This window comes from Sinocyclocheilus rhinocerous, unplaced genomic scaffold (genome assembly GCF_001515625.1).
Source record: "Sinocyclocheilus rhinocerous isolate Xijiao unplaced genomic scaffold, SAMN03320098_v1.1 scaffold228, whole genome shotgun sequence".
NCBI classification, from domain to species: domain Eukaryota; kingdom Metazoa; phylum Chordata; class Actinopteri; order Cypriniformes; family Cyprinidae; genus Sinocyclocheilus; species Sinocyclocheilus rhinocerous.
The window spans coordinates 732,180-744,199 of NW_015634565.1; the positions used below are offsets into that span (position 1 = coordinate 732,180).

The following is a 12,020-nucleotide window of genomic DNA, read 5'->3' on the forward strand; positions in this document are numbered from 1 at the left end:
TAGTAATACTATCTAATTAATATTAGGGCTTATTTGTTCCATTATGTTTCTTTTTCCACGTTTTAACAGTGTTGCGCATTATAACCAATCACACACGATTATGTTATGCTTATGAATGCAATGGCCAATCAGAGGCATTCAGATGAGTCATCGCTGAAACAGCAGAGTTTAGTTGTTCAGCGCGCGCTGACTGAATTCTGACTCGCGAATTCTCTCATTATAAACAACAAAGTGCAGATGTACGTGCGATGTAAGTATAAGAGATTTATTCATCATACAGTGTAGATAGCTTCACTGATTTTAACGGGATTGTATTTTAAAGTGCATAAACATGCGCTAGACTGAGCTTGTGATGATGTTCTTTGGTAATGTAAACGTTTTCTGTAGCTGCTTTTTGAATAACTGAGGAAATATAAGCATTATAATTAGTAACTTACAATATTTCTATTGAATTGTTATCATGTTAAATACAAATTTAGTACCATTAAAAAGGCGGTTTTTAGCCTTACGCTGGAGTTGGTTCACTTTCCGGCAATGAAACTAAGTAAATAAATAATGAAATAAATTAGCACGATAATATCGTGTATCGGCGATCTCACAGGCTGACGATAGGACGATATGAAAATTGAGCATATTGCCCAACACTATTACAGACTATCAGACCTGGACCGTGTGAGAAGGAAGGGCAGTCTGCCCTCTTCAGATTAATTACTCTAGATCTCCAGAGAAATGTTACAGTGATGAGAGACAGACGCTGATACAAAGGGACAAATTGGGGCTCATAAAACACTTCCCCTCTGAACACCTGAAGTGGATAATCATTCTTTTTGACCTTTCCCTGATTAAGCTCCATTATTTAGCCTCCTTCCACTGCTGTAAGGGTTGTTATTTGTGGCTGGTTCAATTATACATCATGTTGATACACAAAAATAAAAAAATAAAAATAAAGAGCGAGCACGTAAACTCCAAAACATAAAAGATAAACTCTGTTTTTATGCAAGACAGACAGAGTTTTGCTCTATTACTGATTTAAGCCATTTCACCTCTTTTGTGAGTTGAAAACCAGTCTGCTTAATTACATAGATTAATTAAAGCAATTCACAGCAATCAATATTTGTAGATATAGAAACGTCACTTCTAAGCCTAATATGTACACTACTACACTAAGTTTAGGGACTTTTTTAAAGAAATAAACTTTTATTATATTATTAAAGACATTTACAATGTTGCAAAATATTTATATTTTATTTATAAATGTTGTTCTTTCTATTCATCAAAAAATAAACAAAAAAAGTTTCCACAAAAAAATGTTCAGCAGCACAACTGTTTTCAACACTGATAATACTACATGTTTCTTGAGCAGCAAATCAGCATATTAGAATGATTTCTGAAGAATCATGTGACACTGAAGACTGGAGTAATGATGCTGAAAATTCAGCTTTGATCACAGGAATAAATTGAAAGGGCCCATATTCGCAAAATGAATATGGACCCCTTAAAGCAGAAAAGTTTTTCTCATGTGAACAGGCAAGATCCAGCATGTCTGAGCTCCATCTCCACTGTCATGAAAACTGGATGTGTTCTGAAGAAATTCACACTGACCTGTGATCAGGTCCGGAAAGTTTCCCTGGAATAACAACTCTCCGTCTAATCCTCACACTGCCTCTGGGTTGTGAAGGCAAATCAAATGTACCACAAGCCAATATTTAACCAGTTTTGTAAATGGAAGGATATTTTCCAGCCTGGCCGCGGCTGAGTAGCAGCAAATACGGATGAAAGCAGGAAATTATGGATCCCTTATTATCAGTGCGAGCATATTTTATGCAGCAAGGACATTTCCAGACGACAGGGTAACCAATTTTCTCCTAGTGAAATTTGCTTTGAAGGTAGGAGTCCAAAAAGAACCAGTATAAACAGAAAAAAATGAAACACGTTCGGTATTTTAATCAAATATCGGTCTCTGCTGGTTTCTGCATAGGAGAAAACTTTCCTTCTCTCTTCCCCTTTTTCCACTTCCTCAGTTGCATCAGCAAAACTGGAGTGGATCAAAAGTGAGGTTTAAAAAGTCAAGCATCGATTTCATTTCTAAAATTAGAGTTAGTGATCTGAACAAAACCCTAACAGTATTAAATATTAAACTATACTCTATCAACCACATACCAGCATGCTTAAATCACCTTAGCAACTAGACAGTAGCACAGTTTTATACAAATATCTATTATAAAATGTAGTACTGTCTGTGTATTTTCCTACAGTATATGTGAATCTGAAACGGCTTTTAAAAAAATCTGATAAAGCCAAGTTAATGTTTCTCTACATCTCAATGAATCTTTATCAAATGCTTCTGTCAGAGTTGTTGCTCTCCTTGACTTCTAAATAACACCGTTACTCCAATTTATCTATATTTTGTACCATAATGAAGGCAAATGAAATTCCAGGCCGTATAAAATAACTCGGCTCAGCACAGAAGCATTCGGCACTCGCAAGTTAACTAGGACAAGCTTTTAGCTGGATCGATGTTCTACATAAGGCAGTTTAAACATCACAGATGTTGAGCTGCACTTTGGGACATCTTTAGGAGTCCAAAAAGAACCAGTATAAACAGAAAAAAATGAAACACGTTCGGTATTTTAATCAAATATCGGTCTCTGCTGGTTTCTGCATAGGAGAAAACTTTCCTTCTCTCTTCCCCTTTTTCCACTTCCTCTTCAACTGAAATGAAAGTTGCATCAGCAAGACTGGAGTGGATCAAAAGTGAGGTTTAAAAAGTCAAGCATCGATTTCATTTCTAAAATTAGAGTTAGTGATCTGAACAAAACCCTAACAGTATTAAATATTAAACTATACTCTATCAACCACATACCAGCATGCTTAAATCACCTTAGCAACTAGACAGTAGCACAGTTTTATACAAATATCTATTATAAAATGTAGTACTGTCTGTGTATTTTCCTACAGTATATGTGAATCTGAAACGGCTTTTAAAAAAATCTGATAAAGCCAAGTTAATGTTTCTCTACATCTCAATGAATCTTTATCAAATGCTTCTGTCAGAGTTGTTGCTCTCCTTGACTTCTAAATAACACCGTTACTCCAATTTATCTATATTTTGTACCATAATGAAGGCAAATGAAATTCCAGGCCGTATAAAATAACTCGGCTCAGCACAGAAGCATTCGGCACTCGCAAGTTAACTAGGACAAGCTTTTAGCTGGATCGATGTTCTACATAAGGCAGTTTAAACATCACAGATGTTGAGCTGCACTTTGGGACATCTTCTCCGGGCAGGAACGATTTGGCAGTACTTTCTCCCAGATGATCTCCAGAACTCCATCAATGAGTCATTCTGTTCCTAATGCACTGCTGAAACAATATAGACCACTGAGGTAATACAGCCTGTCTGACTGAATTATCTTAGATGCATTCTGCTGCATGATGTCAATATGAAGTTAAGAGACAGACGTCAATAGTGCCAAATGAAAAACATCAAAAGATGCAATACAATTTTAAGTAAAAGTGAAGCTTCTAAGTGTTTTTTAAGCATTCCCTTACCTTTTGGATCTAAAAAGTTGAAAAGTAGGCCAACAACTTCTAAGTTCTTTTATTATTGGTGAAAAACTTATTTTATGGTCAATAGGTCTGCTTCCCCAGTCATCAATAAAACAGAAAGCTGCACCACTAACATACTGTATTGGGAGGGAGGGAAAAATAAACCAGTTGTTTACTCAGAATTGACCTCGTTCACACATCTTATCTGCTCTTCTACAGAAAAGTCAAGCTCCTAAACTTTTCCAGTGCAAATAAAACAGAGACAGCTGTGTTTAATTAACTTATGCATGATCTATCAGAACGTTCTGCACTGAATTCAACATTAAAAGACTCTAGACAAGGAGGTTTTGGCATAAGGGCCACACATTGGGCTTTAAATAGAGCACAAATAGTGTAATTCCCTTTGAGATGTTCTGCGTCGACTGGTTCCACAAGAATATGCTCTCATCTTTGAATCTAGTTTTGCTCAGGCTCCATGCCTCAGACAATTCATCTTGCCAGATGACCATGCATGGATAGTTTTCTTTGACTAGCAAGCGCTAACAGGTCCCACCGCGAGACTTCCTACAGTGGCCTTGAGGCGCATTTGCATCCTGTTTGCCCAGTCAGTGTTTGCAAGAATTTCAACCGCAATTTCTATCCGTTTCACCCTGATTTGGTGCACACAGCCAATGTCTTCCTCCAGGCAACACGCAATCCCAAAAGGCCCACCTGTATTTCAGCCTGACGAAATAACATTGCTGATATGAAATTGAGTCATCAGAGCGATCCGTGGAAACGAGACCCAGTCTGATGTTTTTTTTTTTAAGTCTACAGCCCATTCCACATTTGCAATCTCCGAACAGAAAATATTTATTCAGAAATGTATTATTGTATAAATAACTGTAAGACTTCAGTACACTGGAAAAATATGGTGTAGAAACAATTTCACTAAGAAATGGCTAGTAAATTTCACAAGCAATTAAGGAGATGACAAGTAACACATTTAATTAAATGTGAAATTGTGAAGCAGTAAAACTGAAATAGTATTTTTTGGTAAATCTCTGTTTTATTTACAAACCTCGAAAAATCAATTTTTACAGTGCATATCAATGTTAGATGACCTAAAAGTCAAAAATGCATTTGAAAGTTAATCATCTGGGCACATTACACAAATGAGAATTAGAAGGAAAATGCACTTATATTGTTATGAAAATAACGTCACAATGTAAAAAGGCTTAATGGCCCTAAAAATAGGTTGATTATCAAAAGAGGCCACAGCTCTATAGTTGTTTACCAAAAACAAAGCAGCAAACGCCCCTTGAGATAAATGATAATGCTTCCATACACAATTATCTATGCACAGCAACACAAAACAAGCAAGAGTTACACTGAAATGTCCCCCACCTGCAATCAGAAGACTGTCTGTAGAGCGAGGACTGCTTTTGTTTTTTTCAGACAATGACACCCTCCGGGCAGTAGATTTGCCTCTGAATGACACTGCGGCTAAATGCAAGGACTGTGCTTCTTTGTGGACATTCTATCAGTTTTAATGAAGCAAGGTGAGGCATATTCTACAATGAAGACTGCCTGCATACTTTGCATACTTCTGCTCTGCACTAAAGTTATGTACTTTGCTGGGAATGTGAAAGTACATACTTTTGAGTTTCTAACAAGACAGTACACAACAGCACTGGTACATACTTCCACATCATAAAATTGCATCTTGATACCAATTGGAATTTCATGCATAATAAGACAGGAATGTGTACTGAGAAATTAGATAGGACGCATACATTTGTTTTTAGGTGCATACATTTAAATCGGCCAGGGATCGCCAACTGAAAGGTAGAAGAAGAGACAAATCACAATCTCATCCTCTACCATAGCTCAAGGGATTGTGGGTAATATTAGCCTAAAAGGCAAACATACTTCAAAAAACCACCAGAAACAGTATATCATCTGGTCAACCTTTAGCATGATATTTTCAACATATTTTATTTCATATTTGAAATACACTAATCCTAATCAACTTGGTTATTATGCAAAATGGTTTGCAACTATTCCTAACGTAACCTTGGAAAGAAGTGAGATACAAACCAGGTGTTTATGCCCGTTCCAGCTCATATTTCAGGCTAAATCACTGAGGAGAACGGAGCTGTAGTCTAATTTTATTCAGGACAGAGAGGCTCTGAAAGCTGACAGCCAATTCTCATTGCCTACAGGCAGCTTCAAGAGAAGTCACATGGAGGAGTCATCTCAATCCCTTTCTTAGGACACAGACATTACGTATAAATAAATAAAGTGATAAAGATACGGAGCACAGGTATGTGGGGAAAATAAATCCACAGTGAGGTGTACCAACAAGCAGTACTGAAGCATCTTGTGCCTGATTATTGCTCAATCATATTCAGGCTGTTTATGGGAGTTTGTCATTTGTTATCTAGTCTTGCATAACAACCCACATCTGGGGAAAAATGCTAAGATAACTACTGCAATGCACATGCCAAAATGTGTTTTTCAAGACACTAGTTTACTACTTTACAGCAAAATGTATCAAGATTGCAAATGTAAAACCTCATAAAAAGACCTAAAGTGTTCTGATTGTTTTTATCAAGATACTATGTGATTGCTATAGTTCGTCTCTACAACATTCTGTTAGACAGATATTGATTTTTGCTCATTTCAGCAAATACCTGGTCAAAATCATAAGTTTGATCTATTATGAAAGTAAAAGCACACTTCTCAACAGTTCACACAATTTGAGGTATCAGTCATGTTCAGGTTCAATCATGTTGTCATCATGTCATATACAAAGAATCTCAAAGATCTACATGACAAAATAAAAGTTTGGTTTAACTTGAAGAAACTGTGACAGAAATATATTACTATTGTACAGAAAAAGGTACTTAAAGTTATGATGATAATAATTTGAATCCTTTATTTTTTAATTTTTTTTTAAATTTTAACAGTAAACCTCTGTTGTGCAGAACTGTTTACATAAATAAATTAATAAAAAGTAAATAAGTAAAAATAAAAATGAAAAAGAATTGTTAATTTTCATTTGATTATATTTTAAAAGATTGATTATATTTTAAACTATTAATGTTTTATGCCTTCATATGATTAACACCATTTTTGATATAATATTTGTATTAAATCATAAATTTACATAAAACAGACAACACAGAATTTTGGATTAAATAAATAAATAAATGAATAAAAATAATAAAACATTTAACTGGCCCTATAATTGTAAAACAAACAAACAAACAAACAAACATACAAACAAAAGCTTTATGAATTAAATGAATTCAACATGGTTTTCAATTATTAAAATTTAAACTAAATCATGGAATTCAGATAAATTAAAAATATGATAAAATTAAAATAGAATTTGGGGAAAAAATAAAACTGATTTCATGAACCCTAAAAATGTATTTTTTTTGTTAAACTTTTAATAAATTGTTGTTAAATGGTATAAGCTTCATGGTTTTATTTAATTAGACATGCTTTTTGATTATTAAAGCTTTATTTAAAGGGGTCATATGATGCGATTTAAATTTTTCCTTTCTCTTTGGAGTGTTACAAGCTCTTGGTGCATAAAGAAGATCTGTAAAGTTACAAAGACTAAAGTCTCAAATCCAAAGAGATATTCTTTCAAGCGGAGTCACATGTGGTTGCCGCAAGCCTGCCGGCTGCTCCTTTGTCGAATCCGCCAGCCGCGCCGTTCTCAAGTCCGCCGGCCGTTCCTCACTCAAGCCCCGCAGTGTGTGACGCATTTTATGGAGGACTGTTTCCTGAACCTGCACAGTAGCCTACAATATGTCTGTGCTCAAAGGCTGTTCTATAAAGTGGGGCAGTTCCAACTTTGCAAGGACAGTCTGGCGCTTCTGACTTCAAAAATAAAATAGATTTCATAGTGTTCTATAATATTTAGCGATGCATGATATTGGATTTTTGCCGATATCCCGACATTTTTCAACTCATTTTGTCCGATAGTCGATGTCTATACTGATATATTTCCTTTTGTTTGGAAACAACACCAAGTCTCTCTCTGTATTAACCCTCTAGTTAAAGAAAATTATATTCCGAGTGCAGCACACATGAAGCTGTGAACATGATGTAAATGTTACACAAATCACTTGTTAAACATCTTTGCAGAAAAGATGCATGAACTACAGCTACATCTTGTACAAACTTGTCTTATAGGCTACATATTATATGTTCAGAAATAATACCAGAAAAATGCTTTAAAAAAATCTTAAAATTCAACGTAATTCAAATTTCATAATGACTGATGGTATAACACCAGTAGACTATTATTAACTATAAAATTTCTGTAAAAACAATGAACAGCAGTTTTCAGCCTGTCAGCATGATGCAAACATGAAATATCAGACATACAGTATTAGTTCTTTACAGGTTTTTTTTATTTGATTGCGCTGCTTTTCCATTGTTTTTTCTATGTAAACATGGACGCGTTTGACTGTTGCGTTCGCGTCTCTTGCAGCGTCTCATGCATGAAACGGCATTCTAAAAACGCGGTGCTCTAGTTATTAAAAGATGGATCGTTCTTTTCTCTTTACTGTTATTGTCAAAGTGTCTAATTCTAACGTTTGATAATATTTGTATTCAAAATCGCGATTCCTCGACTTATAAAAATATAAAATCGTGGCAAAACATTAAATTCGAATTAATCGATAAAATTTGAAAAATCGCCCAACCCTAATTTTAAAGGGGTCATATGATGCGATTTCAATTTTTCCTTTCTCTTTGGAGTGTTACAAGCTCTTGGTGCATAAAGAAGATCTGTAAAGTTGCAAAGACTAAAGTCTCAAATCCAAAGATATTCTTTATAAAAGTCCAGAGTCAGCCACACCTACCTAAAACGGCTCGTTCGAACACGCCCCCACATACCTACCTCACTATGTGGAAAGATTTGCATAACGTCACACAAATGTTCACGCAAAGAAAGAAAGCGTAACTTTTATTCTCGCTGTAGTATTGTTGCCGCCGCCGCCATGTCGTGAAGGCGCTGTGTGGTCTCCCGCTTGAGGTATTCGGCCAATCACAACGCACTGGATAGCTGGCCAATCACAGCACACCTCGCTTTTTTAGACCGATGAGCTTTGTAAAAATCGACGCGTTTCAGAAAGGCGGGGCATAGAGGAGAAACAATAATGTACAGTATGTGGAAAATAATGTGTTTTTTTAACTTTAAACCGCATAAACACTATTCATTACACCAAATACACAAAATAATGTTCTTTTTAGCAGCATCATATGACCCCTTTAAGATTTAACATTTGTAGATGGTCTAAGGCAAAAGAGTTGTAAAAATTCTGAAAACCTTTTAGAGCTCATAATTCGTTAAAAAAACATATTACACATTAATGAATAAATCTGCATATATAAAATTATTTAATTTACAAGTGTCATGTTTGTGATGTTTTTTATTCATGTCTAAGCTATAGCTTCTGACTTTTAAATCAAAACACACATGATTTTATGAGATTGATATTGTTTTATTTATTCAGAAACACAAGTTTTTCGTGATGTGTATTTCACTTTCATTATGTTACAAGTAGGCCAACAGTGCCCCCCTATGTAAATAAAACGCCTTACCAGACGGGCATTAGGACCCGGGGGAGGCTGTCGCTGCTGCTGCTACTGCACCATAGGTACTGCACACGCTAGTGACTGTTGAGTCTATCACACACTGAACGCATCATCTTGTATGTGCATTCTCAAATTAAATGCAGGGATCCAAAACAGTGAATCTAATCACCATTCAGGCAAAAGTTTGCTTCAAGAATGAGCCATTATCAGCCGATTCCGATATCGTGCATCCCTAAAAATATTAATGCCTGACTTGGCAAACATCACTAATAAATTAATCTAAAAAAAACAGACACAATTAAGCCTACTCCAAGCTGTGAAAATTCAATGTATTTTATTTCTTCTGACACACTTTAGAGAGAAGGAAGGGAAGTTTGATATCACCCAGGGGTGAAAGCACAATGTGTGTGTGGCTGGACAGGAAAAGCACAACCTTTTCCTGCCTGTATCCCTCTGACATTTATGAGGTAGAAAACAGGGATCACCTGATGTTGTGGTACAGATACACACCCTGAATGATTCCATTATGGCCGAGCTGGACTGCTAGTGAGATGTTACGCTTTTCATTTACACATCCATTAGCCTGGAGCCGGACTGCAGCCGCAGATGCAGAGCTCCATGTTCTATAATTAGCACTTTAATTCAACGTGACTGCACGCTCTGTGGTTTTTCTCTTTTCCATTTCCAAGTGAGTTGATATGAAGGAAAAAGTGAAAGAAAAAAAAAACCAGAACCTACATGATTCAGCACCATCTGACACCTTTAATACCAAAATTCATGAAGACCTGCCACTGGAATCAGACCCGTGGTGACCATACTGTAGTGTTTCTCTGCTTATTGCTGTCTGTGTGGGCAACCTGGGAGGCTTCTAAATTCAGCAAACAGACAATTAAATAGAAATGAATCTATACAATTATACAGAGAAAATTTCACTTTTTTTAGGCCAGCGAAACCCAAATAAAAGCAATCCTATTAAAGGGTTAGTTCACCCAAAAATCAAAATTAGCCCATGTTTTACTCACCCTCAAGGCATCCTAAGTGTAGGCCAATATGACTTTCTTCTTTCAGACGAATCCAATCGGAGTTATATTAAAAATTATCCTTGCTCTTCCAAGCGTTAGAATGGGAGTAGGTGGGTTTTTTTTTTTTTTATTTTCAACAGTCTAAAAGACGTCAAAAAAGCACGCGCATCCGTAATAAAACGTGCCTCACACGGCTCCGGGGGGTGAATAAAGGCCTCCTGTACTGAATCCATGTGTTTTTGTAAGAAAAATATCAATATTTAAAACGTTATAAACACTTTTCTCTACTTCCGCTGACTGGCATACGTGCAAGCCATTCCGGCTGATGACGTAGGACGTATGCGTCGCACATGCACCTGTGAGATATGCTAGTCTCGCGAGTTTGTTTACAGGAGCAAAGGAAGCAAAGTTTCCTTACTTTAGCAAAAGAAAACCAGTCTCCTCTTGGCTTATATCAAAATCCTCTGACATTTTTCTTTACAAATCCTGGTTTTGTGCTTCTAATTCGTGACCGGCTTTTTGTTTCGCTGTCTCTCCTCTGCGCTTCCGCGTTCGTCACTAATCACCGGCGCATGTGCGATGCATGCATCCTACGTCATCCGCCGGAACGGCCTGCACGTATGACAGTCACACTGAAAAAAATAATTCATTGAATTGACTAAATTTTTTTAAGGTAAGTGGTTGCAATCAATTTATTTTAGCTACTAGGGCTGCACGATATATCGTTTCAGCATTGATATCGCGATGTGTGCATCCACGATAGTCACATCGCAGGATGTGCGATGTTTAGTATAGGCCTACTGATTTACACTGATAGTTTTCGTTTCTCACACAAAGACACCGCGTCTATGACGGATGCGACAGCTGTACATAGATACCAGGGCTCGCAAAATTTCAAAATCCCTGTTAGCCCTTTGGGCAGGCATTCTTCTGATTTTGGTAGCCCAAAAATTAATTTAACTAGCCCGAACAAAAGATATTTTATTTTTTCTTCAAATAACAAGTCAAGAGAGTAGGGGTGCAACGGATCACAAATCTCACGGTTCGGATTATATTACATTATCATATCACATTTTGAGTCACAGATCGGATCATTTTTCAGACGAGCAAAAAAAATATGGTTCTTTATTATTCAAGTATACACTTATTATTTAAATAACAATTTACTACGATACCACAGCAAAAACTAGTAGCATATATGGATGTAACGATTCACTCAACGATGTGATATAATTCACGATACTGATTTCACAATACAATTTTCTCACAATTTCTTTTTTAACAAAATTAGATTTAAGACAGATTTTAAAAAGGTGTCCTTTTGTTATTTCTCAGACCAAATGCACATTACTTTGTGAAATTGAAAATGTCAAACAATATACTAACTAGGCTTGCCGCGATGGACGGTGTTGACGGTCATAATGATGCACGTGCGATTTCTTTCTCCACTGTTTATGTTCATTTAAGACATGAAACTACTTACCGAGATAGTTATTTTGAGATAATTTTGCGTGTATGTGTCCGTTCAAGCGAAAGAAGAATCAATTCTGTGTTCGTGCTCTGCCTGTAACGCTGCTCTGTATGTGAGTACTTTGAGCGTGTGCGCGCGAGCGCCAAACTGAATTCTTCATGCGCACGAATGGTTTAAAACGCTTGAATAAGACTTTCTTCTTGAATAAGAATTTCTAATAAGACTTAGAAACATGTGTAAATGATAAACTATGATCCGTTTCCCCTCTACAAGCGAGTGAACAACGCGAATCAAGGAAGATATTTTATATCACAAGATAGCCCGTTGGGCAGGGCAGTGATACATTTTGGTAGCCCGACTGGAAAACACAATAGCCC

At 36.4% G+C, this 12,020-nt stretch overlaps 1 protein-coding gene across 1 annotated transcript in view; it reads right to left on the reverse strand.

The window, feature by feature from the left end:
* Positions 1-12,020, reverse strand: part of LOC107745900 (exostosin-like 3) — a 34,936-nt gene that overhangs the window by 12,355 nt on the left and 10,561 nt on the right. The gene's annotated exons all lie outside the window — the stretch shown is intronic.